Here is a 27,677-nt window from a genome sequence, read left to right as displayed (position 1 = left end):
CTCGATGGAAAGATGGAATGCCCTAGGTGTACAAACGAAGCTATTAACAAGTGCATTCGACATCTGCAATCGCGTTCCTGCTCGTCTGACTCCGATCTGTTATGGTCAGGATAAAGTGGACCCAGAGAGAACGGCTTCTGAGCTGCGCACTCAGAATGCTGTACTCCATCAAGAATGGCTGACTAATTGCGAGCGCTCGGAGCGTTTCACTGCAAGAGTGAACTGTGTTAACAAGGATGCGAATCCGAGACAAGTACAACGTCGAAACCGAAGTAAACGGAAAGAGATATTAATAACTTAGAGCACACAAAGTGAATTACGTCTCTGCAGCCTGGAACTGAATCTTGATAATACTTAAGGATTCTGTCCGTACCTCACAGGAAACACATCACGTCTCCGCTACAGAGCCCACCCGGTTAATGCTGTTTAGGGAAACAGCCGCTGTTTATTGTGAGAACCATACGGAACACACAAATACACTGCGTGGGCAAAATGTAAACATACTTCAAACTAAGCAAGGTGGTGTATATATAGTTAACACAGCGCTTTAAAGGGGTAAAGAAGTCGGATTTACTATATATAGGAACTATATATTAGGCACTAATTCCAGAGTAGAGCCCTTTAGAAGGCAACATTTTCCAAACTGGGAAGGAAATTTTCTGTTTCCTTACGGAACAGGAAGACGTACGAGTATTACCGAGCTCACAACCATCTGTCATATGACAATTTTTCTGAGATACATTTCATTCTCGCATCGGCTGAGGTTAGAAAGCGGGTTCGTCCCTTTAGGTTTTTCGGATAAAATCTTCCACGTACTCCTTATTTCCACCCTACGTGCTAAATGCTCCCACGTCATCCCCCCTCCCCCGTCGATTTGATCACCTTAATATTTTGTGAAGGGAATGGAACGAGGACGCGCTTCTTATGCAAAGTAAGGTTTATATTTGACAAACATGAACAAAATTAAATTCGTTCATAAACATTCAATGTACACTTGGAATACTAAATTTCATCGAAATCCGTCCAGCATTTTCGGAGAGTAAACGTAAGGGAGAACAGGACAGAGAGCGTTCTTTTGTTAAGAAACATTTGGTCTGTCAGTATTAACACTCTGTTAGCGTCAGATGATAAGGCCCTGGTAAGCAGCGGTCGTGGTCTTATCGAGGTACTACGATGACATGTGCCTGAAGTGACTTAAGAAATCCACGAAACACCTCAGTCAGAATAGCCAGTGTCCTGCCCTGAGAGCACGTTCCCAATATAAATCTGGCGTGTTACCGCTAAGTCAACATTTTAGTTGTTTAAATTCTGGTTAGGGTCCCTCATATTGGCAAAGAAAGCAACCATATCCCGGGCGAAGAACGGGTACTCCTAGTTGAATATGACAAGCATCCAACGCAGTGACATCCATACGTGTGTAAAACATTGCGTACATCAGATAAACATGATCTGCAGATTGGATAGCGGTGATGTATCTGCCACACACGGACGCTGAACCCCTTGTTTAATGCAACCAGGCTGACGGCGCAGTCTGCAAATAAATCAGCTGTCGAACAGCAACTGATCCCACTTTCCGGGTACTCTTGCTGTGTGACCAGTGGTCACCGAGTGCAGGCTGCAACATTATCGATATTTTGTACCGCTGTGCCTGCCCCTTGTAAGTTACTGTATCATACAGCTTTGGGCATGCTTAATGTGAATAATACTATATGTAATGAAAACTTAATTGAAATCTTCTTTACAATCCATCAGACTGATCAACAGAGGTAGTGTAGTTGGTTGACGCACTATGCTACAAACCGGAAGGTAGTGGGTTCGACTCCCGATGAGGTAATCTTCTTCAGTTGACCTAATCCTTCCAGCCGAAATATGACCTTGGAGCCAGGACCAGGAAGCTCCCTGGGGGGTAAAGGGCGGCCGGAGCGTAAGGCTGACAACCTTAACGACATCTCCGAGCCGAATATTTAAAAGAAAATGTGGGAGCCTCGACGTCTCACAATCCTATGGGTCTCCACGGCCTGTTACCAGACTGATCCACGAAGAGAAGTTAACCTACAAGTTGGGATGTAGACTACGTGCATTACCAATATGTGAAAGGGGTTGCCGCACTGCAGTGGGATCTTGCACCTGAGATGAGACTTTACTACGTTCAGATATAGACCTTCAAATCATTGACAATTAGGGCTCTGAAAATGTTATCATTCTATGAATCGATGTAATCATTTTATCGCACGTATCGGCATTTCCTTAAACGTTTCAGCCCAAAATTATTTTACACATAAGCGCCAAAACCAAAACTGAACAGCAACAATAAATCAGAACACGAAAACAAAAGCAACACGTCAAAATGATAAGTAAATATTAAAACAAAAACCTACAACCTCGGAAAAACAGATTACCTGGAGAATACGTACTTTAAGTTGTCCCGAACACTCTACCGCTTTTAAGAGGAACCATTCGAAGTACTGTCTCCATCTTCAGGGTCGAAGAGTTGATCAAACAAGCAGAATTCTGTTAGAGGCTTGCGACTTCCTGGCTGCAAACTTTAGTTACTATTCCGCCGTGAAGATGGAGGACATAGGATCCTTCGAAACAGATAAAATTCTATATGAATACACTGCGTCACATCTCAGAGCGTGGTACTTAACATGTGTCACGCGTACCATAAGAAGCGCGAGCACTGAAACTCCACTAGGATAGCAATAGAAATTAAGCTACGATCATTTCCTTCCACATCCCTTCCAATTCATTCTCCACTAACCATCCCAATAATCCGCGCTATACAGTCTGAGCTACAGGCAGCGTCGATATACAATAACGGTGAAATGGTCCCTGCGCTTAATCAAGCAACATGCCATGATTACAATATGGGGGAGTGGAGGTACAACTCCACGCATTCTCAACATCAGCATAGTTGGTGTGTGCACCCTGCTTCAGGCCTCGGTCGCTGTATCCCCACAGGAAGAGCCCCCGGTACCCACTGGTTAGAAGTCTGGATGGGCCGCCGAGACCATCTCGACACTGTGGAGTATACAATACACCTATACGTTTATGTCTTGCTCCTGCATGAAATGAAACCAGTCACTATATTGACTGAGCTATGAACATAAAGTAACGCGATAACTGCAGTCTTATCGGTTAAGACTCCGTTTAGTCCTACAGCTGAGTACTGGTTAGGGGGAATATAGTATTTCCATCTTCAGGGTAGAAGACAGAAGTGCATTCCAACACCATACTTAATATACAGCGCCCAGTTCTTGAAGGATCACACTCGGTAGAACAGTAATCGCTTGTGGATTATCTATGATCGCTATGAATTCAAATTCATGCACGAAACTCGGACTATTAATCCACGTTCGCACTCCCCTGGTTGGCCATTTTATCCACATCGCTGCCCATGGGCTGGGAACGTACACTCGCACTTTCTCCCTTAACACCCAGGCGAATGAGCACTGCCTGGGGACTGAATAACATTCATACACGTACCAGGTCGCCTGTACCGTTTTTTTTCTCCTTCGTGCAACGAGTAAAGTAAAGGTAAAGTTGTCCCTGTACACTGCGCTATGAAGACGTATGGGAGAATGGATGTATAGATCCACATTTTCTTGACCTCGGCAGTAGTTGGAGGTGAGTGGTTAGCTTCACGGCCCGGGCGCTTTATCCCCGAGAAAAGAGCACCTGGTACCCATTGTATAGGAGGTTGGGTGGACCCCAGAGCCGGTCTAGACGATTGGAGAATTGAAAATTCTTGACCCTACTGGGATTCCAACTCCGACCCCTCGGTCGTCCAGCACATAGCCAGTCGCTATACCGACTCCTCTCCTTCGTGCAACAAAGCGTTAAATCCATTCAAGCACAATGATTCATGGAAAGAAGACAAAGGGGGCCCCAAAATGAGGTAGGTAACGCATGTGTCCCATCCTCTGATCGCAGTGAGAGCAGACAAGGGCTCAGTGTAGCTGTCCTGCTTAACGGGCAGTATATCACCGAGGCGCTCTACATTTGTCATTTAAACCACTCATGCTCCAACACATATGCCTATAAATTGAAACGGTATCTATGCAACTTTCTGCCCCTTCGCCTCTTCATGCTCACTTAATTCAGCCCCATTCATCCACCCTCCTCTGCACCCACCAAACTTCCATTTGTAACCCACCTAAACACAAAACAACCCTCACACTCAAAGTAAAAAGTACATACATTGGTACGCAGTCAAGGGGATGACAGTAAATTACTTGGCTCCCTGATGCCATGCGTCGGAGGCTCTCTGGCCGTACTAATGCAGTCACCCATTCACTCGATTAATAATGATCCGTTTTCCATTTTACAATTGGAACTATTCAGTACATTTAGTTAATTGCATTACCGCGTTAACACCAGCGCAGCCATCACATCGCGCACCAAGTGACTATAGAAGTGGTCATCATTTTCTGGCATGTAACGCCGTGCAATCGTTTCGGAGGAACCTGGTGCCTCCATCGTCAGGGCAAGACCCCAAGAGACCATTATCATGACGCCAGCAGGATTATACGAAACTTTGGTAAATTTATAAGCAGACTATACGGCGTCACATCCATACTCACTACCGTGAGAACCTCAAATCCTATCGTCACGTATATGTAGTGGCTACAGACGGGGTTTGGATTGCGAATGGATTTACTGACCACTTGTACACACAACTCAGAACTACATGCAATTACAGCTCCATCGATAATCTTCACAATTTACAAATCACCAAAGCACCCGCTAAGCCTTTTTCCAGCCCGATGTGTCTTCACCAGCCGTTCCCTGGCAACTGCTTCTAACAGTAGAGATTCTTCATCTCTACGCGCCTAAGTCCTTTCTTCACAGCCTCGTGTACAGAATCTCCTATTAACTGATTTTGTCCCTGGCTTATAACATCTCAGAACGGACCACGTAGAAAACCTGTTTCCATTATTGTAGTTCAACTGTTGCATTATTAAGAATCTGCTACCTAGCAACGAGAACGTGCTTACCAAGCAGTTTCCCAGAAACGGTCGCTGTTTACAGAGTCACAGTTTAGCAACGGGTCTATACGCAACAATATTTACTTATAAATTAATTCAATCAAGCAGCAGGGCAGTGATTGAGAAGCTGATAGTCAGCCAAATACAAAATACAGTCCCGACTTTGCATGGAACCCGACGGTTTGTCACAGTGTTCGCCACTGGGCCGGTAGCCCAGGCATTGCAGCTAGTGGAATATCCTCCGAAGATTGAAGGAGGACGTTTCTAGGTGCGGACTAAATGCACAGATATTCCACTCACATATTCTTGCACATTACGGCCCTTAAGGGATATTCTGAAAGAGCGATTTCACTGCGTATGCAGGCTATGAACTTGAACAGGGGAGTTCTGAAAAGGAAAAAGCTTTACATAATATTATCAGTAATAACAATAAAAAGGTAAAGCTATCCCTGCAACAGGCCGTGAAGGCCCATAGGGTTGTGAGACGTCGAGGCTCCTATATTTTTTAGACAACAGGCTCACAGATGACTGTGAGGTCATCAGCTTTTAGCGCACGCCGGCCGCCCATCACCCCCAGGAAGATACCTGGTACTCATTTCTGTAAGAGGATGAGTCGACCCCAGAGCCATAGTGTGGCTGCAAAGATTACGACAGTTGAAAAATTTAATGACCTCATCGGGAATCGAACCCGTGACCTTCCGTCTTGTGATATAGTGCCTCAACCAACTACGTTACCGCGTGACCCAATAATAATAATAATAATAATAATAATAATAATAATAATAATAATAATGTCCGGGGTAGTTTTTTTTTGACAAAAGTCGATACTGCAACACCGACAGAAACACTGCCATTTTGTGGTCCTACCGTAAGCACGTAAAATAAGTTTTGAATGTGGCTTACAGAGAAACGAAGTAACGAAAAACCTACGGATACTGACCTGCTTAGAGTAATCATATGTACATGTTGCCTGTTGCCATGACAACTGTGAAAAGCGCCAAGTTTCAATAACATGTCCCGGTATCCTTAAGTGAGTGTTACGTGTCACTTTACACTCAAACAAATCAACCAGTGGGCCGAACTGCAGCGCCACTCACGGGGCAACAGTGCGGGAAGTGATTTTTAACTGGATAATACCACGGGCTCTCTAAATCATTAGCACAGCCGGGCCCACTCAGCCGGTTCATTACCCCTTTATGTTACATGAAGCTACCTGTCAAGGAGTTTAAAAATGTTTTGAATATTTCAACCAGGAGCGCAATGCTGACGTTTATATCACAGAAGTTCTAATTACTGAGGCACTTGTTAGGGCGGCCTCTTTTCATGACGTCATGTTCAGCCCACGCACATACGCCCCTCTTGCATGTTCACTACTTTCGATGCCGAATTCAAATATACAAACCCCAAAGCTACGTCAGCATTTACATCGCTTGCCTTCTGTCAACGTTTCGGACGAACCTGCTGCTTCCATCTTCAGGATGTAAATCGAGCATATTAAACGTTACTTGCTAGGTACTACAAATAATACAAACGATATTCCTAGCGCACTGATCCCTACTTATACACCGACACTCATTCAACTGTTTAGTTTTTATGGAAATGATCATCAATATCTANCCGTGAAGGCCCATAGGGTTGTGAGACGTCGAGGCTCCTATATTTTTTAGACAACAGGCTCACAGATGACTGTGAGGTCATCAGCTTTTAGCGCACGCCGGCCGCCCATCACCCCCAGGAAGATACCTGGTACTCATTTCTGTAAGAGGATGAGTCGNGTTAGGGCGGCCTCTTTTCATGACGTCATGTTCAGCCCACGCACATACGCCCCTCTTGCATGTTCACTACTTTCGATGCCGAATTCAAATATACAAACCCCAAAGCTACGTCAGCATTTACATCGCTTGCCTTCTGTCAACGTTTCGGACGAACCTGCTGCTTCCATCTTCAGGATGTAAATCGAGCATATTAAACGTTACTTGCTAGGTACTACAAATAATACAAACGATATTCCTAGCGCACTGATCCCTACTTATACACCGACACTCATTCAACTGTTGAGTTTTTATGGAAATGATCATCAGTATCTAGTAAGGACCTGGAAGGAGACANACTACCACATTATCACTTTTCCTGGACAGTCTCTTTCCAAAAACAGAAGATCACATTAAGTGGAGGAACTGTTTTGGAAGAGACTGTGGACCTGTCATCTGACAGTTACTGATCAATCAATCATCTAGTAAGGACCTGGAAGGAGACTGCTGTGGCACTGCTGAAGTCTTACCAGAACTCACCTGAGGATGATCATACTATTTCTTTCAGGATTGTCAGTAACCTGTCCGAGATGCGAACAGGGAGGCTCCTGAACACAAAGATAAGGAGTGAAAGCTATTTAAGTAAACACAGTTCTCGGTGACACGTTGCGACGCTAAAATAACCTTTTAATGCAACTGAAATTACTTTAAATTAACATAAAAGTAGCACTAACCGCTGGCCCCTGAATTACAGCTAAGCAATTTAAAAAAAATCACTTCCTTTCTACGAAAAGGAAATGCCGGAGCTTTACCTCCGTACTGATCTACAGTGCCGATCGTTTGGCCTCTTAAAGAAAACGCTGTGCCCCTCACAGAAACCTTACAGTTACAGGCTGCTGTTTATCGTGAGAACCATACAAAACACACTGTGACGACATGGTGAGTGCCTTGCATATTAAAGTAAATGGTAGATATAGTTACCATTGCGCATTAAAGCTATCCCTGTAACAGGACTTAGAGGCTTCCACATTTTCTAGACAGTCGGCTCACAGATGGTGGTGAAGTTGTCAGCCTTACCCGTCGACCGCCTTTTACCCCCAGGAAGACTCCAGGTACTCATTTGTTAGATGCCGAGTTGACCGAAGGGTCATAGGATTGAGTCACTTACATCCAATGGCCTCATCGGGAATCGATCTGGCGACCCCTTAGGCTTAGAGCATATTACCTCAACAAACTACACTACCGCGGGGATTAAACGTCTCTCACGTAATTTATAGACTTTCACAAAAACCCATGAAAGAGAGAAGTCAGTCATACTGTCAGNGCTAACACTGTCAGTATGAAGCCAGTAACGGCCCTTGTAGTCCCCGTGACATGACAGCCATCTGAAAGCTTCTGAAGGAACCGATTATGCACTTACAGCACCAAATCTGTCACAAGCCACAAATCACTGTAATTTTCAGAACATTACAGCTTAAACAGCCATTACATTCAACTCAGACAGACAACACTCCATTCGCAGTCCCATCTTTATGGAGCACACGCCATCAACCGTCACAGCTGCGGGGTGAGACGACGATAGAGGGGTTAGCAGGAATAAAAAATGAGCTCTTTTCTTCATATAAATTCTTCCTTCCATAATACGCTCCCTTTATTCCTTTACTTTCCATTCTATGGGAACCGACAATCAGTTTCACTTGCAGGCAAGAACGGGCTGGAACGCGGGGAAGAAACGCCCCACCAACAGGGTGAAACAATGAAGCGATGGGGGGGGGTTAGGAATAAAACAGTTTATAATAGGAGAAGAGGGTGAGAAAACATATGCAAATTCCTGACGGCAAAGAGGAATATGATGAAATTAAGGAAGCAGGAGCAGGGTGGATGATTAGATGGCTGAACTGGCGTCAACACTAACAATAGCATCGTCCGCACAAAAAAAAAATGTAAAGCTATCCCTGTAACAGGCCCTGGAGGCCCATACGGTTGTGAGACGTCAAGGCTCCCACATTTTCTAGACTACCGGCTCACAGATGGCGGTGAGGTTCTCAGTCTTGCGCGCCGGCCGCCATTTATCCCCCCGGAAGATTCCTGGTATACATTTATGTTAGAGGCTGAGACGACCCCAGGGCAGCACGGAAGGATTAGGTTAAATGAAAAACCCAATGGCATCATCGGGAATCGAACCAGCGATCTTCCGGCTTGTAGAATAGTGGTTCAACCAAGTATGCTACCACGTTCCCCAAGGACAGTGGTACAAGTACTTACAAAATTGACTTTCATGTCTCCTACAGCGGACATAATAGAGAACATCCAATAACATTATCAAATGTACCCCGTAACTCTTACCAATGTGCACGGTAGCCACGACTGTTCAAGTATCGTGTAGTTTTTTTTTGGGGGGGGGTGATTGGTACCCCCGTTCCCAATCTTTCTTCCAATGCGCGAGTGAAATTTAATTTACACTGGATCTGAAGGCCTCAGACAGAGCGCGAAGAGTACCATACCATCTTCCGAGATGTCACGTCACGTACCCGGGTAGTTCACCGACGTTTTGGTAGTTCGCTTCTCCGAAACGTCTGCCACAGGACGTCAAATAAAAAATAGTGTTATGCTACAAGCCGTAAGGTCGCGGGTTTGACTCCCGATGAGATCACTGAATTTTTCAATTGAACTAATCCTTCCAGCCGCACTACGGCCCTGGGGTAGACTCAGCCTCTAACAGAAATGAGTACCACGAATCTTCATGGGGGGGTAAAGGGCGGCCGGCGCGTAAGGCTGACAACGTTACCGCCATCTGTGAGCCGTTTGTCTAGAAAATGTGGGAGCCTCGACGTCTCACATCCTTGTGGGTCTCCACGGCCTGTTGCAGGAATAGCTCTACCTTTTTTTTTCTTTCTTTGCTGTCTGGATGAGTGTTTTTCGGTTTAAAGGTAAGGACGGAACAAAGAGATGCGTCTATGTATATCGAGATAAATGGTTTTCAATTTAATTGTAATTAAAAAGGATACGAAACAGAGACGAACTGAAAAAGTAATCGCCATACAATGTAATTTAACTTGTAATTGCGTAAATTTTCTTTGAACAATATTTGTGTTCGGAGATACCACAGAACGCGTCTATTACACTGCAGTAAATTCTCATTTGGTGCCCTCGCCTTCCTGTATATAAATTCCAAGCGCTGAGCGGAGAACTGGAGCCGCAGAAACAGATTACAGAGAACACAAGACACCACCGAGGAACCGAAAAACTGAAGACCAATCTCCCAGCTATTCCAGTCCGAACTCATTCTCACTGGACCGCCAGACGCGGCTGCTTACTTTGTCAATTTCACAATATACAACAGCCGAAACTTCAAAGACAGAACAAAACTTAAATTAAGAAATTAGTCCATTCACGTGAATGAGAATCCGAATTGGGCAACACTTGCACAACAGTGGCTACCGTACATATTGGTAACATATATTTATTTATGGTTCATTTAACGACGCTGCTGGTAACGGTAACCGAGCCGTCTAAGGCATGAACTGTCTTCATTCACTCGGAAGCCGGGATCGTGGGTTTCAATCCCACACAAGGCATGGATGTTTGGTATGTGTGTGTGTTTATTCTGTGTTTGTGTTGTCTTGTATTTAGGTAGCGGCCTTGAGACAAGCTGATCACTCTTCCAAGGAGTCTTACCGTCTGTAAAATGATCAAAATTAAAAAAAAAATACCTTGACACCGAAAGGTATAAGAGGAACGGATTAGGTAAGTTAATGACGCTGTGAGCAGCTCAGACTACATAGTGTCGAATGACAGAATGAATAGAGAATAAAATTGAAAAGACGCTGAACGAAACGGTCGTGGCCCACTTCAAGACATTATTCAGGGATCTGCCTCTGGGAACCGAGGAAAACCACGACAAACCTCAGGACAGCCGGTGTTCCTGTCCGAAGTTCGAATTGAGGACCTCAACCCGCCTCGCGATATAAGCGTTAAAACAGATGGTACATATAGTAACCAGTGTGCTTCGGAGGATTAGTGCGGCAGAGTAAGAATATTTCAGTAATTGCAACTTACTTCCGGCGAGTATTGACAATGTGGTACGTCAGAGCACGGGAAGTTGCCGCTGGTCACGTCATTCGGCGCAGGGCGAACTCATGCAACACGGGCAGCCTTCGTTAGGGGCTGAGTGGCACGATTCGAGAGCAATCACATCCTACGGCACGGCAGGCCCGCTTGTCCGCCTCAACTAGCAGATGCGGTTGGCGCACATGGAACTCTCTCACATTCCACCATTCTTCACTGGACAGATACCGCGTACAGCCTGCCCACAGTGTGCCTACTGATTTCGGTTCGTATCTGGAAGAAACTTCTGATGACTATCATGATTAAATGACTGACCGACTCACTAACTAACCAACAAACCGCAAGGGACAGAGCCCTTAATTATATCCCTCGGGTACTGTAGGAATACCCAAACTTGTAGGGAACCCAAAGGTTCATTACCGTGTTCACAACAGCTCTCCACCGATCCCTTTCCTTAGCCACATGAATACAGGTCAGACGATGTATTTTGATACTCTCTCATGTATTTCCTTCAGGCCCGGCATATCCCAGTCTTCTCAAGCTGTTCTATATTAGATCACTTTAATAATATAACGTGAAGACGGAAAACACGAAGTTATATCTCCGAAGATACAACTCTTTGTGAGTACGGTCTGTGTCGTTCTCAATGCCACGAACAGAAGTTGACAGATAAGCGCACACCGGGCGATACTGGGACAAAGTGGCATCACTTGTCACTGGCTACTAACTTGGTACAAATCTGACGTCAGGCAGCGCAAACGTTTGCCATCCTTGCCGCGGAGTAGAGCTGAGAAACCTTCCAGTCTTACGCAAGACTTAAACCATGGTACAAGAATTCGCGGCTGTGCACGAAAACTTTTTAAATAAAACTGAGCGGTAGAAAAGTCAAACACAAGTTGAATATCCTTCTTGGTTTCGACAGTCGCAGTCCCTGCGCCTAAGTAAGTCATATGCTGTTGGGCACACTATTTAGAAATTAATCTGAAGTTCAGGACTCACAAAACCTTGGACGGGGGACCGCGTTTAATTTTAAGTTAAAAGTTTAGGTACACTCGTGGAACTTAAATATATTTGTTAATTTTTAATACTGTGGCTAATGTTCCAAGACGTTAGTCGAATTTTTAAGCGGATCGATTTCTGAGCACGTGAAAATTTGCGTACGTAATGGCTGCAAATAAAGAACACACGCAATAGTAGATATACACAGGGTGAGTTGGCCTACGGCTAAAATTTAGGACCTTGTCACAGAACACGCAGCTCAAAAGGTAACTAAATTCTTGTTCCATTAATCGTCCTTGTGAAGTTATGGCACTCACCCAAAAGTCTGTAAGAAAATCAAATTGTTCGATCATATATTCGGTTATTAAAGAGTTACAATCTTAATTCACTAATCTTAACTATCTTGAATGAAGAGCAAAGATCCCAAGGTCATTATCTGGTTTCAATTATAATTTTACATTACTTTTAAAACAAATTAACGCTACAAACTTCGTATTCTGCCCACACAATGTATTTATGTGTTCGGTATGTTTCTCATAATAAACAGCGACTGTTAACCCTAAACAGCAATAACCGGTTGGTCTCTGTAGCGGAGACGTAATGTGTTTCCTGTGAGGTACGGACTGGATTTGTATATATTACTTATAACAACTTTGCTTCCCGTATCAAATTTCGAGTTAAAATAATTAGCTTTTGGCAGAGGAAATGAAGATGTTTGTTAAACGAATCTGAAACGTTGCCGTGGATGAAGATGGATGTCATCACACACTGGGACAGTGTCACAGACACCAAGCACTCTGCTTAATGTCATGCTCCGTCTCTCTTCTTTCCTTCCGAGTTAGAGAGCTGAAAGAGCCATTAATCCAATTTCCACATGAGTCGTTGCATGTCGCATGCCGCGTCACGAACCCAAGGCTCTACACCAACGGGTTACCACTTACACAGAGTTCTGATCTATCTAATGTGTTCATTAACATTATGGGACTCTGCCCTGGACAATTACTCTTAATGTTTCTGATAGTAAAAAGAGCCAACAGTGCTCTGAAGGGCACAATGCAGTTTCCTATGCACTAACATCTCATTACTGTTGTCCTGATTCGGGTTTCTCGTGACGGTGATGCTTTGTAATTCGGAGAGAGCCCGACGTTTCGGAGGAACATACTGCTTCCGTCTTAATTATCGAAGTTTAAGCCGAACGAGCTCAGCATGACGCCTGCTGCATCTGCTGGTTTCTTTCTCGCCTTACTCTTCGGCTCTGAAGATGGAGGCGATATATTCCTACGAAAAGTCGAGCACTCTCCGAACTGCACGGCGTCATAACCCAGAACACAATCACGCAACGTCTCGGCAAGAGCGCAACATTCGTACTTGGAAGGTTCCGGGTTCAAATCTTGGCATGAAAACCAGCTATTCCTAGGTTCTACTTGGTTCTCCTCAGTCCCTTCGAGACACTGCAGTTCGAAGCTACAAAAGCTACGTACATTCATTTCGCTTAGAGAGAAAGCACGTGTCCTGCAGGCCGGTTCGCCTGTTTTCTGACCACGCTCGCTTCAAATCTACAAACCTGTATGTTGACTGTTAGCGAACTCCATGGAGCACAAGCTTGAGAAGCTGACAGTCCCTCACCAAGTGAAGAAATTCGTTACCTGTTATGAAACCGAATGCTTCATTACCGTTCCCAACAGCCCACACCACTATACCCAGCCTTGAGCCAGTTCAATCCAGCCTGCACACTCACACATTATTTCTTTGAAACTAATTGTAATATTATTCTCCCATCTACTATTAGGTCTGGCAGAAAGGTACTATCAACCACTGCTTTTATATAGCTCTCGCATACAGCAGTGTTAAGGAGAGGGATGAGCCGTGGCAGAGTATACAGAGTACAGGGATGCTAACCAATAGGAAGCAACCGTGTGGATAGTGGGGAACTCCTCCAAAAGTCATTAATCCTGAGGATGGCAAATACAATGTTTGCCGAAACATTAAAAACACCCTCAAGCATTCCACGCAGTCTAGTCTCGAAGACCGAGGAAATATATTACGCTCCAGTCGCTAAGGGCTGGAATTTAACGCATTGGCCTCTCTCACTTTGACTTTCCCTGCTGCACGCTGTGAACTGGGCGGCAGGCGGCAGCTTCGAGAAGCACTGACGCTAAATCACATGGATCTGAGTGGCTTACATTATGAAACAGCGGAAATTACGCCCTTTGCCTGCTTAACACACCAACAGTAGTAGATTTCCGCAGTGCAGCTCACAACTAGACCTAACAGATTCTCATATTTATGTATTTTAACTTCGTCTGCAGCTAATAACTTTCCGAGTCCAAACTGTGACGCGCTCCATCTTTCATAAGGTTTGCCTTCCTTTAGGAAATGTGATTTTCTAATGGATTACTTTCTCGTAATATTAATCCCATTGAGGTGATCCACAGTAGACGCGGGTTATCTCAGGTCGCCAGTCAGTACAGCTTCTTACAGGCTTTCTGTGCCCTTTAATGCACCCTAACACTGAAGAGTTCAGCAAGCTTCCCCGCAGTGTATATGTGCGTTTCGTAGCGTGTGCCGTACGACTGTTCTAGCGAGGGCCAACAGCATCTTACACGACCGATTGGTCAAATTGAAGCTCTGTAATTAAGCAACTCAGGTTACCATAAAGAGTTGTCGAACGCTGATAGAACTCATGCAAATAAGTTATGTAGCAGGTCACGAACGATCGAATAATCTTTTGTTGCAGTGTATCGTGTCTATCTTGTGAGTAATGATAATATATACTACGTAATAAGAGACAATTTGCGGTTATTTCTCAGTCATATTCGTGGGAGATGACGTTGAAAGCGCTGTCCTTGAAGCATAATTCGATAATATGCAGGACTGGAAAGAAATACGGGAGAAAGCAATGCAAGCTTGTAGTACGAAAGCTTCCATACTAAACAGTAGGATTTCCTGCTGAATTATTAACGGCTGTCACAATGGTGTACAACAAATAAGTAATTTTACGTACGTACTACATAACTCCGTGGACTACAGTCCTTTTTGAGAAGCTAACAGTCGCCCAGCTTGTCAAGAAACTCCCCTCTCTACCAAACACAAAGGCTTCAGAAGGGCTCAACAATGGTCCACATTTCAAAGTCAGCTGAATCCATTCCGCGCCCTGTCATGCTATCTCCTTAAGTCACACTTTAATCGTGAAACGAACCAACAAATGACGTTGTTAGTGTCTCGACTGCTAGCGTCGAATGAAGGTATCACTGATGGAGTAATGAGTTGGAAGATGGATAGCAGGCATCCTGACACAGACTCGAACCGGGAACCATCCGAATACAACACTACAGTGTAGCCATTACGCCAACCCACTGATATGGGCGTCTCTTTTAATTATAAATCAGCACTCGTGTACATGCTGACTTGGTACTCCCAGTGCGACACAAAGGCCTGTACCCTTTATAATGCATAATAACTTCTGTGTAGAGTTTCGAAGGCTCTGAAACTGAGGCTGTGGATTTATAACGAGTGGTCACCGTCCAAGCCTGGTTTATGTAGGGGAAGTTTACATGGGACAAACAAAAGTACACGAAGTGCAGAAACCGGGTCACTGGGAACAAAACACTTTCCGGTACACTGAACTTCCATCAAATTAATAAGGTCAATAATATCTTGAAACAAAACACTCTCGAACGAATTAAACTTGTAACTCGCGTACGACTGCTCTGTTCTCTGATGCGGAAAACGAGTAATCATTCATCATTCACTCTCAAGTAAAATAGATGGAGAAGACACGTAGCACGCATGGGACAAATGTCGCAAAACTAGAGGAACGGAGATCATTTGGGAAACTTACGTGGGGGTAGAAGGGTAACATTAAAATGGACGTAGAGGAGTGTCGTTGGAGGATGTGGATTGGATTTAAGTGGCTCATAATAGGGTACACTGGTGAGCTCTTCTGAATACGGCATGAATCCTGGGGTTCCATAAAGACGGGTAGGTAATTTCCTGTCAAACTTAACGGATGTAAGCTTGTAAAGGATTGACGTGAAGAGAAATATCGTGTGAAGTGTGACGCCGTGTAGTCTGGTATAATACTACCAAAGTATCAGTGGGACGTACTTCCTCCATCTTCAGGACGGAAAAACCATGAAGATCAACCAAAAAAACAAGCAACTTATTGAAGAACGTTACTCCCGAAACGTCGGTAAACTTCTACCCGACTACATAGTGTCATAACACAGAAACGAGAACCTTTCACTTTCACCGCTGTAATAAATTCAAATCCTGTAAGAACTATGGTATTTATTAGTGACAAAACTATCATGACAAGCCAGCTGAATCCACCCTCCAACCTGATACAAAGTTACGTCACCCGCAAATTTGCGGTTGGCATGCAGCAGACGTCAGGGGAATATAAAGGCGGCGTCATTATTAGATATTAAAGCCATGTCGCCGGGGATGAATACATGCATAGACACATACAAGGTCTCCTGACAGCGACAGCAAGTAGTGATTGCATCATTAGCGCAACTTGGAACGGTGTCTGCGTGCAGCATCAGGGCAGCTCCATTGCACGTGTAGAAATGCGAGAACATCCCAGCGTCTCCGCTCCCAGACTCCGGGAGTCTTCTTTCCAAAATGTGTAAATTACTGATACTCACTGATAGCATTATTGGTTAACGCACAGTGGTAACTATATGTACCACCAGATTTGATTAGTATTCTGAATTTGCTCACTGAGTGTTGTGTGTTTCGTACGATTTTCACAAGCAAACAGCGATTCTTTCCGTGAACTGTATTAACCGACTGGTGGTTGTCATGGAGACGGAGTGTGTTTCCTGTGAGGTAGGAACTCAGTTCTTAAATCTTACTGTGCAACGCACTAGCCACCAAAATCGGGGTCGAAACCTTCAGTGTAGCCCGTCGGGTCCTAGGCGGCGACGAAAAGGGAACCCAGTGCCTGGGGGTATAACGGTGTCACCCTGTTTCTGGGGGATATAAATGCGGGGTACTGGCCCCCCAGGTTGGGAAAATCTCCAATCTGAGACAGTAAAATGTCATGAGTTCAGCGGGACTTGGACCTGAGAATGACTGCTGATGACAGCCAGAAGGCGAGAGGATGTTACATAAGGGATATGACCGTAAGTGTTCAGTCGAAAAAAAAAATATATATAAAAATACTGGTCGTGATTCTCAAGGGGCTTGCCGCCAAGATGAACTGACTGCCGGTTAACCGCTATTCGCGAAGTAACTCCCTCTCTCTAATACTTTTTTTTATTATTCTTAATGGGGTGAGATTGAGTCTACTTGGTACTGCGGCCACTGCCCACTGTACAAGCCCAGGATGATAATGATGAATGTGGAGCAGTCGGTGGAATGAGAATTGTCAGGGGAAATCGAAGTACCTGGAGAAAGCCTGCGCCAGCGCCACTTTGTCCAATAAAAATCCCACATGACATGACCAAGGCTCGAACCCGGGCCGCCACGGTGGGAAGCTGGCGACTACGAGAGAGAGAGAGAGAGCGAAGAAGTGGGGGTGGTAGTGAGACACACTAAAATGGGGGAGGGGGGGTAAGAAACTATACTAGCAGGTCGAAATGTGGTTCAGAACTTCAGTTCGTACCTCACAGGGAACACAATTACCTGTTGAACTGACCGTACTTGTGCCACTTATGAACAGAAGCATGTGACTACATGAGATGGCGTGCGTGTACACTGCGTTCATGTGGGAATGTTAATTAAGAATATAGGGCCTCAAGCACTATTAATGGCTATTACAAGCCTATGGTATGGTGACTTGCAGACCAGCGTATGAAGGCTCGCAAGGGTAACCCACACCTTCCAGAGCCCGAGATCAATATGCCGCACTTCACTGTCCGCCTCGGTAAGTTCCATGTGTTAAAGGGTAAAGTAATCCCTGGGCTTAATTAATTATGCATCACACCATGAAGACGTATGCGGGAGCGGAGGTATAGCTACACTTCACCTCGGCACTAGGTGGAGGTGTGAAGTCAGCTTCACGCCCCGACCACTTTACCCCCGTGAATACAGTGCTCCAGTACCCATTGGAGAGGAGGCTGGGTGGGCGCCAGCGCAGGTCTGATATCACAGAAAAGAGAAAGATTTCTTGATTCTACCAGGAATCAAACAGCAGTTCCTCGGTCATCCAGCCCGTAGCCTAGAAGCCATGTCGACTGAGCCATTCCGGCTCAGTTCCATGGGCAGTTATACCGATAGGATGCTACTTCTTTCGACAATATTATTTAATTATGCGCCGTAGCAGTTCAGTGAACACAGTGTACTTGTTAGGCCGGCTCTGGGGCCCAGGTAGTCTTCGATCCAGTGGGTACCAAGAATCTGTCCTAAAAAGGGTGAAGTGGCCGGGGCATGAAGCTGACAAACCGCCTCTATCTAGTATCGAGGTTAAGAATGTGTGGAGCTACACCTCCATGAATCCAGTGAATCTTCATAAAGCGGTGCTTCATTTCATCAAATTTACTTTGAAGGCGCCTGCCTGCAAATCGGTACCTCCCATTAGGATCGTCCAGTGATGCGATTCTTAGACGAAAATAGATTAGAAAAAGACTGGTTTGGGCTAACCTGAGGTTCTTCCCCGGGATCTGAACCAGAGACCAATCGATAACGAAGCACAGTGTTTCCCTCTCGACGCCAACGTTCAGCGTGGATATTCAAATCAAGGCACTTGTTTTAGACTTGCCTTTATGCGGTCAGAACATGTAAAGTTGTTCGTGTGTATAATTCGACAACACGCTATGAAGAGGTATGCGCCATGACATGGAGCTAAGTGATCAGCTTCAGGCACCGGCCGCTTTAATTCCGGGCATACAGCCCCCAATATGAATCGATTGGAAGTGTGGGAAGGACATCAGAGCACGTCTCGACGCTGGGAACAGAAATTTGGGATTCCAGGGATCTAAACTTGATTCCCCGGAGTAAAGCCCGTAGCCTATTTACATCTATTTTTCCCCTTCCTTGGCACTGCAACCCCAGTGGGCCGAGGCCTACCTCCATGAACTTCTCCGTTCACTTCGCTTTTTCTAGATCTTACACATTCGGTAGGACTCCTTTGGTGGGTGATCAGCTCGTCGCAAGGCCTCTACCTGTATACAAACACAGAAAAACGCACACACACAAACTGAACATCCATACCATGAGTAGGATTCGAACTCACGATCCCGGTTTCCAAGCGAGCGAAGACAGTACATGCCTTAGACCGCTCGGCTACCGTGACCGGCTATTTACATCTACATTATTAAATAAATTTCATTATTCCGGCGGTTTATTTTTAAGAAAAACCTGGGGCAAAAAAAAAGAAATGGGTATTTTGACCAGTCAGACGATCATGTACCCGATAAGGAACACGTTACACGCATTAAATACGATGCCTATCTAAATCGGTACCAACATCATAATAAAGTCTTTCCATTAGACATACTCGTACAGTCGGCACACACGCGGAGTGTCATGGACGCAGGCTATTACGCGTCCAAATTAAATCACAAATTACCACTAATGCATTTCGGTTGGCCATGTAACTTCTCCTGGGAGCAAACCTTTACAACGACACGCTCGGGCCCGACACACTTAGCAGACGAATATTGGAACCTCACTATTTAACGCTCTGAAATCTGACGACCGACGGTCCTGGTGTCAAGCCCTCATCTCGCGCCCAGGCCCAGATTTTCATTAGTCAGATGAGAGGGCAGGTCTGTCGTTTACAATTCCTGCTGGACCTCGCCAGCGCGGTCATTCTCAAGTCTGAGATCCGCGGGAATCATCATATTTTACTGTCTCATATTCGAGACTCCCCCCAAACTCAAGGGCCAGGTCTCCGTATTTATATCCACTAGAACATGGTGGCCGATTATACCTCCGGGATAATAGGTTCCGTTTTCGCCACCTCTTACGACTTTAAGTCTGAAACTCATATCAATAGCATACATGTCAGTTCGTACCTCAAAGGAAACACATCATGTCTCCGCTACAGAGCCCAACCGGTTAATACTGTTTAGGGAAATGTTTGTAAGAACCACAGGAGACATATACCACGTACACAGTATGGAGAAAATGAGAATTTTGTTAAAGCAGGTGATATACTACCACAGTCAATAAGTTTGTGGAATGGTCGCAAATCGTCGTACGGGAATTAACTGCCAATATGTTTCAGCAATGTTTACGACGGCTATATCAACACTGGCAGACTTGCATAGCGGCCAACGGCAACTATTTTGAGGCCCGATGTGGATCGGCATAAGTGTATGTGAATACGATGCGATAAAACCACATTCCACGAACTTAATGACTCTACCACGTATATATGGGGCAGTCAAACGAAAACGGGTCACCACGCATAACTCACACGGCGCGCAAGTTGGTAACACTAGAATTTGCTTACGGTACGAACATCTGGTGGGGACTCGGGAAAGCACAGTGACAACGTGCCCTTGCACAACAGTCGTTTGTTTATTGTGCTGGAAGTAAGGTTAGCGCTACGTGTGGTCTTCCAACATCAGTAATGGAGGCGGGTAAAGAACAGCGAAGTGTAGTGCGCTTTTTGACTGCTGAAGGAGTAGGAGAACGAGAAATTCATCGTCGCATGTCTATTGTTTACGGCGAACAAGGCATGTCATGTTCGCGTGTGCTGGAGTGGCATAAGAGATCCCGAGAGGGACGTGTGTCACTGCAAGATGATGCTCGCCAAGGACGGCTCATCGTGTCATCACTCCTGATGTTATTGCTGCGTTGGATGGTCATATCCAGGCAGACCGACGGATCACTGTGGAAGAAATTAGTCTTTTGATGGGAATAAGTCCCGGTTCCGTACACGCCATTATGACAAAACACCTGCTGTACCGAAAAATCTGCGCGCAGTGGGTTCCACATCAACTCACGGAGGAACAGAAGACTCAGAGAATGGCTGCATCACTGGTCACTTGCAACGACACCATGAGGAAGTGTATGCTTTTCTATCCCGTATTGCCACTGGGGACGAAACTTGGTGCCACCGTTTTGAACCCGAGAGGAAACGGCAGAGCCAACAATGGAAACACGTGAATTCTCCCCCACCGAAGAAATCCAAAGCCCTACACACAGGTTCCGGTAAAGTGATGATGATGACCTTCTTCGACTGCTAGGGCCCTCTGCTTGTCGAATTTCTCGAGCATGGGGCCACACTCAATGCACAGCGCTATGAAGACACTTAGCAGAAACTGAGACGTGCCATAAAGTCAAAACGCCCTGGAATGCTATCCTTCTTCATGATAATGCGCGCCCCCACACTGCCAACTCTGTGAGGAGCTACAGAGATTTGGTTGGGAAGTGCTTCAACATCCCCCCTACAGCCCAGATCTCGCCCCATGTGATTTTCATATTTTTGGAGACCTGAAATCGTGGACATCGGTTTGCATCGGACGAAGACGTGTGTGGCTGGGTAAAGATGTGGTTCAGTAGACAGCCCACAAGCTTTTTCAAAGATGGGATTGACCGTCTTATCTCCCAGTGGGATAAATGTATTAACAGTTTTGGAGATTACTTTTGAGGTAGAAATGTTCTTTAATATGTTTTGGCTTCTTCCCCGTTTTCATTTGACTGCCCCTCATATATAACTATCATTGTGCTTTAAAGGGCTGAAAAAAATGAAGGCGGAAACTGTAATGCATAAAGGAGATAAAAACCTTTTAGTCAAAAGTAATAGTGTACTCGTACTTATGCAGAATAAGTCTGTTGTCCCCGACTGAATTTTGTGACCTTCAGAAGAGTATTAATATTTTTTTTGATCAAAATACACACCGTGGCCTTGAAAGTGGTCATCCTCAGTTTAAACATTTATCACACAAGGTCTTATTAGACAGGGAATGAAGATTGAAATCGCACTCAGAAAAACTTTACCGCAACAATTTCCGTGGCTACCGTACATATTGGTAAGAGTACGGAGTTAATTTCGTATTGTCTTTGTATGTTTTCTGTTAGGTTCGCAGTAGGAAGCATGAACTCTTCCAGTTCAACAAGACGGGTATAGGTTTCTAAACAAGCAATACAACGCAGCTTGTCCATTGGGGGGGGGGCTAGGGAGGGGACTCACAGCTGGCACGAAATTCTATCAGTTAATGGATACACAAGTATAGAGAAGTCGAAGCATTCTTACCTTATGTTGAACTCTGCCGCTCGCGAATGCAACATCCTGAAAAAATGAAACGGGAATTTGTAAAGATTCAAACACAGTTATCGTAGATTAAAATGCTCCTGCTGGAAACCATAACGGAATGAGGTGAAATAACTTCACTAGATCTCTCCTTGAACATCACAGGAGCAATGGAATATATCCAGACATGAATAGGCATATGAAACTATGATGATACTAAGAAACCTCATGTTTCGACTGCCATGTAGTAATCTTCAGGTTACACGAGATGTATATTAGCAATACGCAAATCTGTGACATGTCACTTGTACTTGCAGATTTTATTTCTGACAAGTAAAGACTGGGATAGCGACAGGTTACGGTCTTGCCGGAAGGGGTTCGATTCACGGCTGGGGTAAGAGATTTTTCTCTTCTCCACAGTGATCAGACCGGCTCGGGGCTCACCGAGTCTCCTATTCAATGGATACCGGGGGCTTTCTATGGGGTTAAAGTAGTCGGGGTGTGAAGCTAGCTACTCACTTCCATCTTCTGCCGAGGTAAAAAATAGTGGAGCCACATATCCACTGCCCAGTACATCTTCATGGCTCAGTGCTTAATTAATTAAGTGCAGGGACAACTTTATATTCTAAATATATTCTGTTGGATTTTAAAGTTGTTGTGGTGGCCATGTCAGGACACAGTTCGGTACAGGTTTTGAGACGTTTCGGGGGAATTTCTTGCTTCATCTTCATAGTCGAAGAATAAGAAAAACATTCTTGTTAGTTGCTTGTTTGCTTCGCTTACTCCATGACCCTGAAGATGGTCGAAGAGCGTACTTCCGAAAAGTCTGTAAAGCTTCTAATAAATAACACAGCAAACTCGTAAAGTTGAGATAGTAACATAAAATTAAAATTACGATTACAACTAAAACTGATGTTAAGCTCAATATTAAAATATTATGCATCATAAAATCGGGTTGCTTCCATCTTCGGTTAAGACCACGTAAATGCTGTTGGGTTCATGCCGTAATGCTTTTTTAGTATTACTAGCTTCTCCCACGTTACTACTTGCATTTGTGTTTCATGCTGCTTGTATGGAAGAGTGGATCAGAATCCAGACGTTTTCATTAACCGTCTAAATCATGGTATTAACGATATGCTCCACATACATTTCATAGTTTTGCATTCTGCCCACGCGGTGTATTTATGTGCTCCGTATGGTTCTCACAATAAACAGCGGCTGTTTCCCTGAACGGCATTAACCGGTCGGGCTTTGTAGTGGAGATGTGATGTGTTTCCTGTGAGGTACAGACTGGATTTGTATATATTACAAAACTCTGCAATCTGCGCACAGAGTGTATTTGTGTACCGTGTGATTCTCACAATAAACAGCAACTATTTCCCTAAACAGCATTAACCGGTTGGTCTCTGTAGCGTATATGTAATTTGTTTCCTGTGAGGTATGGAATATTTTTATACATTATTTAGACGAATTTCCTGGTTCAAAGAGCTAATATGCATGTTATGATGAATTTTACAGAAAGCTATACCACTCTTGTGTAAGTTCAGAGGCAACGTGTGTTTCAAAATTAATTTATTCATTAAACTCCATAACTCATCCCAAGCAACTCACACTGCAGTCCATGTATCGAGCATCAAGACTTATTTCGGAATCCGAACATTAGTCGCTCATTCCTTACAAATTACACGACGCCTGGAATTAAATCAGAGGAGTTCCTGGTTCTCCTGTCCGCCGGAGCTCTGATTGCTGACCTGCTACGGTTTCTTCGCATTAATAATCACAGAATTACTGAAACGGGACAAACAGGTCAAGTGAAGCGCTCATACTTGTACGGTAAGTGTTTTCATCATGCAATCATCACTGTGTCATTTCTTTGTTACTCGTACCAGCTTTATTAAGGGGACGGGACAGTTCGGTCGGTAAAGCGAACAGGCAGCGGATTAGATAACCGAAGAAACACGGTTTGGTTCCCAGCAGAGGCAGCAGATGTCTCTCTTCTGCACCGGCTCTGCGACCCGTCCAATGCATACCGGAGAAAATTGATCGAGGGGGGGGGGGGGGTTAAAACCTTAGCTCCATCTGATAAAGTAAAGTTACCCTTGTAACAGGCCGTGGAAGCCCATAGGGTTGTGAGATGTTGAGGGTCCCACATTTTCTAGACAATCGGCTCACAGATGGCGGCAAGGTTGTCAGCTGTACGTGCCGACCGTCCTTTTCCCTCAACAATGTTCCAAGAATATTCCTGGCACTCATTTCTGTTAGAAGCTGAGTCGACCCCAGGGCCATAGTGCGGCTGGAAGGATCCAATGACGTCATCGGCACTTGAACCCGCGACCTTCCAGCTTGTAGCATAGTGCCTCAACCAACTACGCTACCGCGTGCCCCTAGCTCCATCTAATGCCTAGGTTAAACATATGTGAGGGCTATACCTCCCACCCCCCCATCCGTCTTCACGCCGTGATATACCATTAAGCAAAGAGATGAGTTTACTTTTCATTGCCCGGCAGGTGTTGATTGGCCGAGGTAAAAAAAAAATTACGATTTCATGCGTTGTTCACAAGAGCCCGCCATTTCACTACTCTTAATTCAGATTAATCCAGGACACACTTTCACAAACATTCCTTTGAGATACATTCTAATATTATTCTACCATCTACGTCTAGGTCTTGCAAGTTGTCTCTCTTTCCATCAATTTCCTGCGACCAAACCTTTGTACACATTTCTCATCTATCCACATGCGTGCTACATGTCTACCTAATTCTCCCTGATCATCGTGATGGCATCGGGCCAACACCACGAATTATGAACGTCCGCATTACGCAGTTTTCCCCAGCCTCCCATTACATCCGCTCCCCTGGCTATAAGCAGATGCACTAACTCGACCTGTTCCCGGTACAGCGAACATGCACACGTCCCTAACAACCAGAGGGTTCACTGTTAACGCCCACTTCACGTACCCCATTAGCTATCATCTGATGTCTGCACCCTTACAAGCCAATTTTTTTCGCCCTCATGCTATGTTTACATAAAGAGAGGATCATCCGTGGGTTCTGGATCCAATCGTCAGTTAAGAGCGGAATTCACGCTCCGATACTGAGCGGTAATGACGAGGTGAAAGGAGAGGGGCAATGGCGGGCAGTGGCGTATGAAAGTAAGAGCGAGGCACAGTACGGCAAGCAGCGCGCAAGAGCGACACATGTCCGAGCCCCACTGAGCTCTCTCATGGAACTTGACACTTCACTGCAGCGGCAACATGTTAACCTATTGTGTTCTAGGATGTCAAGCCGTGCAGCTTGGTAGACAGGTACCGATGTTTCGAAAAAACACTTCTTCCATCTTCAAGGTAGAAACACGTAAGCAGGAGATTCGTGCGCAACGTAGGTAGCTAACCCGCGCATGAGGGCAGACATAGGTGAGAGGGGAACACGATAGTAGCCAGGCGGGGATGCCATGGGCGCCGTCATCCCCACCACCCATGGGACATCTTACCATGGCTTTACCTTACATATTGTAGCGTGTATAGCCGTTGCTATGTAACGGTCGTGAGACGGGCGATTATATCAGACCCGTTTCTCGGCAATGGCTCGTTAAACACGTTCCTGCGGCTACGGTTACGCATGCAAAGGTGGAAACCGGGGATTGTCTACGGGGTCCATGCCGAGGAGTTATAAAGAAGAGAACTGGGGCAACCAAGTTAAGTTGATTGTTGGCAGTCAGTTCTGGAGGGAACTTAAGCGCGGAAGCAGAGGAATAGCCATTGTTAACATCCGTTTGTAGGAAACGTCTAGTGAAAACACTGCAGAGGAATAATCATTGATTACAAGGAGACGTCTAGTAGTAGGCCAGAGATTTATAACATGTGGAAATCAGCGATTGTGTTATAGTTATTTCTAGTTGTGACCTGTAAGTGGTCAATAAATCTATTTACCAATCCAAACCCAGTCTATAGTCACACGCATACACGTGACAATATAAATAAACAATGTAAAATTTGCATTTAAATGTAATTTTTTTTTATTGAAACAAGCAATAAGGCACTGGTGTTGAGGCAACGTCTAGGTTCGTGTTCGGGAGGTGCCGGGTTCGAACCTCGGTCGCAACACCAGATATGCTGATTGAGGCTTTTCGTAGTTTTCCTGAATACCTGCAGGCAAATTCTTGGATAATATCGCGATCAGGCCACGACCGCTTCCTTGCACATCCTTTCCAATTCGCAATTCATCAATCATCATATCATTCCACGCTCTGCAGTCTATATACTGACAGCTCTTAACGAACTCGTATACATAAGTGTGGGAATTTTCTGCACGCGAGAAATCAGTGACAAAACAAACGCGATATATTAGAATGTAAGGTACACTCTGGTACAAACGTGTGCGCATTATACTGGTATCAGCTACGACAGGGATGAAGGTATCACGCAGCTGATTGCTGATACCCTCACACAACCTCCGCCAGAAGATTAATCTTCGTATCAGCAGCGGTGTGTCTAGTGGCTGTCTGGGTGTTTACGTGCCCCCAGGCCAGGTAGCAGGCGAGGTAGACTGAAGATGGATTTCCGATAGAGAACAACAAACCCCAAACCCCATCCCATCCCCGGCTAACCCAAACTTATTCACAATGCTTATCGTTTCTGGTGTGCGATCCTGAATTGGCAACGCTAGGCCAGCTCCAGCACACCGTCTATACACACACATTCACATTCCAGCGTTTTGAAGCCTGCAGTTCAACAAAATAAAGTTTAAACATCCAGTCCGTTCCTCACAGGAAACACGTTACATCTCCGCTATAGAGACCAACCGGTTAATGCTGTGCGGGGACGCAGTCGCTGTTTGCTGTGAGAACCATATGGAACACATAAATACGCTGTGTGGACAGAATGCAGAGTTCTGTAATATATACAAATTCAGGCAGTACCTCACAGGAAACACATTACGTCTCCGCTACGGAGTCCAACCGGTTAATGGTGTTTAGGGAAACAGTCGCTGTTTGTTGTGAGAACCAGATGGAACACATAAATACACTGTGTGGGCAGAATGCAGAGTTTTTTTAATATTAAACCAGTTGGTATATATAGTAACCACTGTGATCTAAATGATTAAGCTACATGTTGAATGTCGATGTAATATTTAGGTGAATCTGAACAGTATTACAATACGATAATTAATTCATTCATGCCTGTGGTTGCTTTCTTTACAAACGTATACAATATTCAATGAAAACAACTCGCTCCACAAGAGAAGGATATATATATACAAATAAATCATGCGGTCCAGCGGGTTTTTGCAAGTTCAGTGGTTTCTTTCCTAGACGACACGAACGAAATATGAAATAATTTTCATTTCAATGATGTCAAAGGGTTAAAAGAGATATAACCCGATATGAGTCGACATATTCGTCAACAGATGTTGCCATCAGTATAAAAACATACGAATGGCCAGTAATAGGCAAATATTGGATGACAATTCTAACGCACAGAAAATGACATTTGCGACCAAAACCCCACAACAGGTAAAACAGCGACAACTGCTATTTATTTCTTAACCAGAGAGTCCAGACGACGGGAAACATCTACCAGACTACACGGCGTAACATGCCGGAAGGCTTGTTTCAGACTACCGTTCAACGTCCGGCCTCGATATTTAATGCTTTCACAACAGGAAACGAATTACAATGTCGTGCCTTATATTTGGTTCGTCTGAAATAATTTAATAAATCTGT

The 27,677-nt window shown here is 44.8% G+C and overlaps 1 protein-coding gene across 5 annotated transcripts in view; it reads right to left on the bottom strand.

Annotated features, from left to right (window-relative positions):
* LOC111874138 overlaps window positions 1-27,677 on the bottom strand; it is a 611,561-nt gene that overhangs the window by 242,725 nt on the left and 341,159 nt on the right. For all 5 annotated transcript variants that reach the window (XR_002844492.2, XM_023869365.2, XM_023869368.2 and 2 more), the window contains one exon: window positions 21,960-21,995. The gene's annotated coding sequence lies outside the window, so the exon portion shown is untranslated. The remainder of the gene's footprint in view (window positions 1-21,959; window positions 21,996-27,677) is intronic.

Source organism: Cryptotermes secundus, unplaced genomic scaffold (genome assembly GCF_002891405.2).
Source record: "Cryptotermes secundus unplaced genomic scaffold, Csec_1.0 scaffold26, whole genome shotgun sequence".
Classification (NCBI taxonomy): Eukaryota; Metazoa; Arthropoda; class Insecta; order Blattodea; family Kalotermitidae; genus Cryptotermes; species Cryptotermes secundus.
Note: the sequence above shows the minus strand (reverse complement) of the source record. Positions and strands in the feature narration are given on the sequence as shown.